This window comes from Cervus canadensis, chromosome 1 (genome assembly GCF_019320065.1).
Source record: "Cervus canadensis isolate Bull #8, Minnesota chromosome 1, ASM1932006v1, whole genome shotgun sequence".
NCBI classification, from domain to species: Eukaryota; Metazoa; Chordata; class Mammalia; order Artiodactyla; family Cervidae; genus Cervus; species Cervus canadensis.
Window position 1 is genome coordinate 59670516 of NC_057386.1, and position 7618 is coordinate 59678133.

General features: G+C 37.5%; 1 pseudogene; it reads left to right on the top strand.

Annotated features, from left to right (window-relative positions):
* The first annotated feature begins 887 nt into the window (after positions 1-887).
* Positions 888-1813, top strand: LOC122452542 (annotated as a pseudogene).
* The last annotated feature ends 5805 nt before the right edge of the window (positions 1814-7618 follow it).

The following is a 7618-nucleotide window of genomic DNA, read 5'->3' on the forward strand; positions in this document are numbered from 1 at the left end:
CCAACTTTTTCACTCAGAAACTATTAAATTGGAGTGCAGCTTCCTTTCAAATGTCTATTTAATTTTCTCATAAAGTAGAGAGATTATAGGTGGGCAGAGCTGGAGGAAATCACTTGAATTTCATCTGAGATTATGGTTTGGAGAAGGAAGCATATGCTGATCCTTGGAGAATGGCAATTCAGTGTCAAACACTCATCACCTAATAGGTTTCAGACACTGTAGACATTACACCAGCCACTATGGGAGGGACAGTGATGAAACACACCTGAATAGCTAACGTCTTCTGGTAGGTACCAGTGAGTTTTCATTGCCAAGGACTTATGTACATTTCCCTAAACTCCCTGCTTATGACAGACACTTGTTGATCATTTTTTTCTTTCCACGGATGTGAGATTTCAAAAGTAAATTTTCATGCAAGAGGAAATAACTCTTACTTGTGTGTAGCACTTCTCAGCTTATAAGACACATCCGAAAATTACAATTGGTAGCCTCACAGACACAGAGGAATTCATGGAAGTATGGAGCACTTAGATGACTTTGTAGAGTCACATAAAGTTGAAACTACTAGGAGAATCCAGATCTCATGGAGACACCCCAGTGCTTTATCAGTAAATTATAACATCAAATGTTGTCCTGGTAAATTATAACATCAAATATTGTTATAGGTGACAAGCTCTGAGTGTTTGAAGAAATGGAAAGCATCATGGAAAAAAGTAAGAAAGACTTGAAAGGAGAACTGGGGCAAATTACCAAGGATATGCTCCACTGTCACCGTGACTGCACTGTTTTTATTCTCAGACCATCAGATAACAATGCTTTCATTATTAACAAGTATCATTCTGTATTCTTTGTAGGTAATACAGGCTCAGGAAGATATTACTTGCTGAATGGATGTCCTCAGGCCTCCCAACAATGTGGCTGAATTTGTTCTCTTGGGATTCACACAGAATCCACACCTGCAGAAAATATTCTTTGTTGTCTTTTTGTTCATTTTCCTGTTTACTGTGTTGGCCAACCTGCTCATTGTCATCACCATCTCCCTCAGTCCCACACTTTCTGCTCCCATGTACTTCTTTCTCACTTACTTGGCCTTATTAGATGCCTCCTTCACCTCTGTGAGCACACCCAAAATTATAATTGACCTGCTGTACCAGAGGAGAACCATCTCCTGGGGTGGCTGCCAAACTCAGCTCTTTTTGGAGCACTTCCTGGGAGGATCAGAGATCATATGTCCTCATGGCCATGGCCTATGACTGCTATGTGGCCATCTGCAAGCTTCTACACTACACAACCATCATGCAACAGTTCTGCCAGCTCCTGATGGTGGTGGTCTGGACTGGGGGGATCCTGCAAGTCACAGTCCAGATCCTTTTCTCAATGGACTTGACCTTCTGTGGTCCCAATGTCATTGACCACTTCATGTGTGATTTCTTCTCACTGTTGAAACTTGCCTGCAGTGACACCTATAGGCTTGGAATAGTGATGGCAGCCAACAGTGGGGGCATGTGTTTGCTTATTTTTGTCATCCTAGTCACCTCCTACATAGCTATGTTGAACTCCTTGAAATCCCAAGGCCTTGAAGGATGGCAAAAATCCCTCTCTACATGTGGCTCCCACTTTATAGTAGTGGTTCTCTTTTTTGGTCCTTGTATATTCACCTACACACGTCCTGTGGCCATTTACCCTGTGGACAAGTGGATGACTATGTTCTCTGCAATCCTCTGTGCCATGTTAAATCTTATCATTTACACAGTGAGAAACACAGAAGTGAAAAAAAGCTATGAGGAATCTATTGAAGAGGAGAGTCACTTAGGGTATTCAGGATGCCAAGAAAGTGATTATTTACATACATAGGAAAGGTTACACCTGTTTTAGATTGTGAAAAAAAAGTTAATAAATTTTGCAGATCACTGATGAAAAAGAAAGGCCTATAAAATAATATGTGGTGAATATTTACTAACAGATTGGTATTTATTTAGCATTTTGATAACTTTTAAATTGCTTTGTCAAGGCTTCAATATTCACATTCATAGTTTCAAAATAATTAATTGAAACAGTAAGAAACTCCTAATTCAATAATTGTAGAGTATATTAGTCTCCAGTGTTTTATTGCTGCTTTTCCAAATTCTCACATATGTTTCATGTATAAAATTGATTTTTCCATAGGAAGTTCATGTTAGAATCCCTGTTATTTTCTTAGACTGTCATAAATCCAGTAAAAGAAAACTTTTGATAGATACACAGGAAAGGGACAGATGGGCAGTGAAAACTCAATGCTGTTTTTTTCTGTTAATTTATGAAATTCAACAAAAGAAGCACCCACAAAAGGAAGAAATAATAATTCACAATCTAATTCTTTTTCAGCACAAAAACTAAGCCAGAATTTTGAAATTACTCTTCATTTGCTCTTAAATATGTTTAAATATCTTTATGGCTCACAGTTTTTCTTGAGTCTGAAGGAAATATTTTCTTTTTCTGTACCGAGGCTTGAGCCTCCCTGTCCATCACCAACTCCTGGAGTTTACTCAAACTCATGTCCATTGAGTCAGTGATGCCATCCAACAATCTCATCCTCTGTCATCCCCTTCTCCTCCAGCCTTCAATCTTTCCCAGTATCAGGGTCTTTTCAAATGAGTCAGCTCGTTGCATCAGGTGGCCAAAGTATTGGAGTTTCGGCTTGAACTTCACTCCTTCCAATGAACACCCAGGACTTATCTCCTTCAGGATGGACTGGTTGGATCTACTTGCAGTCCAAGGGACTCTCAAGAGTCTTCTCCAACACCACAGTTCAAAAGCATCAATTTTTCGGTGCTCAGCTTTCTTTATAGTCCAACTCTCACATCCATACATGACTATTGGAAAAACCATAGCCTTGACTAGGGAGATCTTTGTTGGCAAAGTAATGTCTCTGATTTTTAATATGCTGTCTAGGTTGGTCATAACTTTTCTCCCAAGGAGTAAGCATCTTTTATTTCATGGTTGTGGTGATTTTGGAGCCAAAAATAAATAAATAAATAAAGTCTTCTTCTGTTTCCATTGTTTCTCCATCTATTTGCCATGAAGTGTTGGTACCAGATGCCATGATCTTAGTTTTCTGAATGTTGAGTTTTAAGCCAACTTTTTCACTCTCCTCTTTCACTTTCATCAAGAGGCTCTTTAGTTCTTCTTCACTTTCTGCCATAAGGGTGGTGTCATCTGCATATCTCAAGTTATTTATATTTCTCCTGACAATCTTGATTCCAGCTTGTGCCTCCTCCAGTCCAGCATTCCTCATGATGTACTCTGCATATTAGTTAAATAAGCAGGGTGACAATATACAGTCTTGACATACTCCTTCTCCTATTTGGAACCAGTCTGTTGTTTCTTGTCCAATTCTAACTGTTGCTTCCTGACCTGCATACAGGTTTCTCAAGAGGCAGGTCAGGAGGTCTGGTATTCCCATCTCTTGAAGAATTTTCCAGTTTATTTTAATCCACATAGTCAAAGGCTTTGGCATAGTCAATAAAGCAGAAATAGATGTTTGTTTGTTTTCTGGAACTCTCTTGCTTTTTCGATGATCCAGTGGATGTTGGCAATTTGATCTCTGGTTCCTCTGCTTTTTCTAAACCAGCTTGATCATCTGGAAGCTCATGGTTCACATATTGCTGAAGCCTGGCTTGGAGAATTTTGAACATTACTTTACTAGTGTTGAGATGAGTGCAGTTGTGCAGTAGTTTGAGCAATCTTTGGCATTGCCTTTCTTTGGGATTGGAATGAAAACTGAAATGTTCCAGTCCTGTGGCCACTGCTGAGTTTTCCAAATTTGCTGGCATATTGAGTGCAACACTTTCACAGCATCATCTTTTAGGATTTGAAATAGCTCAACTGGAATTCCATCACTTCCACTAGCTTTGTTGGTACTGCTGTTTCTAAGGTCCACTTGACTTCACATTCCAGGATGTCTGGCTCTAGTTGAGTGTTCACACTATCATGATTAGTCGTGAAGATTTTTTTTTTTTTGAAGGGGTAGGTCAACACCTTTTATTTAATTTCAACAAGAGATATATGCTTAGGTTCTAAAGATATTACTCTGTAGGTCTGATAAATGTATTTACATCACATGATCATTTTTTTTATCCATCAGACACATTCACCTCAGTTGATTCATCCATGTCCTAAGCTGGTAGTTTCATTTTTATTATTTCCATTTTAGAGAACAAATTGAAGCCAAGAGAGATTCACTTGGCTCACATCACATGTGTTTCCCTTGTTAGTGTTTCAGGAACTATTACACTGGAATCCAGCTTCCTTTCAAAAGTTTTAGCAATGAACTTCCAATTCAGGTCTTTCAAACTCAGTCTTACTTTCTTTCAAATGAAACATTGCTGTCTGTGGTATGTTTACGTCTATAGATGAGGAAACTATCTGCAGTCTTAATAATTTACTTTGTTGATTAGTTGTGTCTGACTCTTTGCAACCCCATGGATTGTCCATGGAATTCTCCAGGCCAGAATACTGGAGTGGGTAGCCTTTCCCATCTCCAGGGCATCTTCCCAACTCAGGGATCAAACCCAGGTCTCCTGCATTGTAGGCAGATTCTTTACCAGCTGAACCACAAGGGAAGCCCAAGAATACTGGAGTAGGTAGCCTATCCCTTCTCCAAGGGATCTTCCTGACCCAGGAATTGAACGGAGGTCTCCTGCATTGCAGACAGATTCTTACCAACTGAGTTATAAGGAAAGCCCATGACCTTCAAGAAGATAGTGTTAAATCTGTTGCAGCCTCTTCTCACATGTAGCAATATATTTCAGCAATACATTTTTTTCTCTCTCTCTCTCTTTTTTTTTTTTTCCACTTTGTCATGGTGAGCTATGCCGACTCACTTTTACAAAAGGCCAATGTTAGTATGGCAACAGATTTGTTTCTTTTTCAGAAAAGCAAAAATCTTCTTGTATTTCTTTCCATTAGTGAAATTGAGTACTACCGTTGGTCTTCAGTGACCCAAAGGACTGTAGCCTGCCAGGCTCCTCTGTCCTTGGGATTCACCAGGGAAGAATACTGGACTGGATTGCCTTGCCCTCCTCCAGGAGATCTTCTCAACCCAGAGATCTAACCAGTCCACCTGGGAAGCCCCTTAAACTATTAAAATGATCGAGTTTACCATTGATAATGATAATTAAGCATTTCAGGAATCTAGACTTAAATAATATGTGGTTCATTTTTTTGTGTGACTGTTAGACATTAGCTGAGCATAATCCAGGGATAAGAATGGGAAACTCTTGAATAAATATTGCTTCTACTCTAAGACTAAAGGGAGGATCTAAAGAGGAAAACTGAGGCCAATGGTTGGGCCTTAGGGGCTTGCTGGAGGGATGAGACATTTAATGAAGTGTATGTCTTCATACACTTCATACACATACAAAAAATTGTCAACAGAAAACTTAGAAGGTTTCAGAGCTGAAGATGGAAATATAAGACCATCTGGCATTCTCAGTTGGAGACTTGCTTACTTGTGAGTAAGTTTAAGGTATATTAAGCCATCACTTCATACTCATCACCAAGAATGTCTCTTGAAGACTAACAGCCACCTAATTATTTCCAATTTAAAGATAAAAATAAAATAAACCATATAAGTATGCAAGTATGTGTCCTTAAAACTAATGAGATAAATGTTTGGATCTTTATATATGGATACATTATTTTAATATGGACTTTAGTGAAATTATTACGCATTAAGTGAGGCAAGTGAGTTCCCTATTGTTGAAGGCCAACTATAAGGCTTTTCTCTCCCTTCCCCTTCTTGTTTTCCTGATGAAACCAATCAAATATAGTGAAGCTGTTTGTCTATATACAGTCTAGTGAAAAGGTTTGAGTTAGAGTTTGAAGCTTTCATACCAACATGTTAGAATAGAAAAGTGAATATTTAGGTGATTTTTTTTTTTTAATAACCAGTAACTGAAAAAGACTCTCTTTTCCCATTGTTATCCCACAATGTTAACATTTGTTACTGGAAAAAATGGCTTCATGGTCAATTCAGTTTAGGAAAGTTAGACATTTAATTCATTAAAAATATTTTTCTGTGTCTACAGTGGAAAAAAAAAAAGAAAAGCTGTGGGATTTAGGTATACAACATTGAATAATACAAATATGGTTGTATTTGTGTGGAATTAATTCCAGTGGTGAGTAGGTAAATAATAAGCAAGTAAACAAATGGAAAATAAAATTTTGTTAATAATGGGTAATATGAAGATTATTTTATGAGAGGGTGATGTAGGAGAGAAAAATTGGATATAGATTTATACAGTTGTTTGAAGCACAGCTAAAATTTCAGTTTACTCAGTGTTTAAATAACCATAGTATCCTCCTTCCATTTTCAAAAATAAGCAAGTTATTTAAAATCATGAATTGGAAATGAGGATAATATCTTTCCCAAGTAAATAAAAATGGTTTCTTGGGGGATGAACATTTTTTACTGCTTTTATATATAATGCACAGACAAACATAAATCACATAAAAAGGTAGGAAATTTGTGGCATTCCTATTTCAGAAAACAACTATGCACAAGTACCACTCAGTGTTACCAAAAGATGCTAAAGTTGTAAATTAGCAATGTCTCAGTCAGAACAGAATTCTTAACTTTCACTGTTAAGATCTCCCAGTCCCTTACTACTATAGCAGAAAAAGAAGTAAAAGGAATCCAGATAGGAAAAGAAGAAGTGAAACTCTCACTGTTTGCAGATGACATGATCCTCTATATAGAAAACCCTAAAGACTCTACGAGAAAATTACTAGAACTAATCAATGAATATAGTAAAGTTGCAGGATATAAAATTAACACACAGAAATCCCTTGCATTCCTATACACTAACAATGAAAAAACAGAAAGAGAAATTAAGGAAACAACACCATTCACCATTGCAACAAAAAGAATAAAATACTTAGGAGTATATCTACCTAAAGAAACAAAAGACCTATACATAGAAAACTATAAAACACTGATGAAAGAAATCAAAGAGGACACAAACAGATGGAGAAACATACCGTGTTCATGGATTGGAAGAATCAATATTGTCAAAATGGCTATTCTACCCAAAGCAATTTATACATTCAATGCAATCCCTATCAAGCTACCAACGGTATTTTTCACAGAACTAGACCAAAGAATTTCACAATTTGTATGGAAATACAAAAAACCTCGAATAGCCAAAGTAATCTTGAAAAAGAAGAATGGAACTGGAGGAATCAACCTGCCTGACTTCAGACTCTACTACAAAGCCACAGTCATCAAGACAGTGTGGTACTGGCACAAAGACAGAAATATAGACCAATGGAACAGAATAGAAAGCCCAGAGATAAATCCACGAACCTATGGACACCTTATCTTTGACAAAGGAGGCAAGGATATACAATGGAAAAAAGACAACCTCTTTAACAAGTGGTGCTGGGAAAACTGGTCAACCACTTGCAAAAGAATGAAACTAGAACACTTTCTAACACCATACACAAAAATAAACTCAAAATGGGTTAAAGATCTAAATGTAAGAACAGAAACTATAAAACTCCTAGAGGAGAACATAGGCAAAACACTCTCCGACATAAATCACAGCAAGATCCTCTATGACCCACCTCCCAGAATATT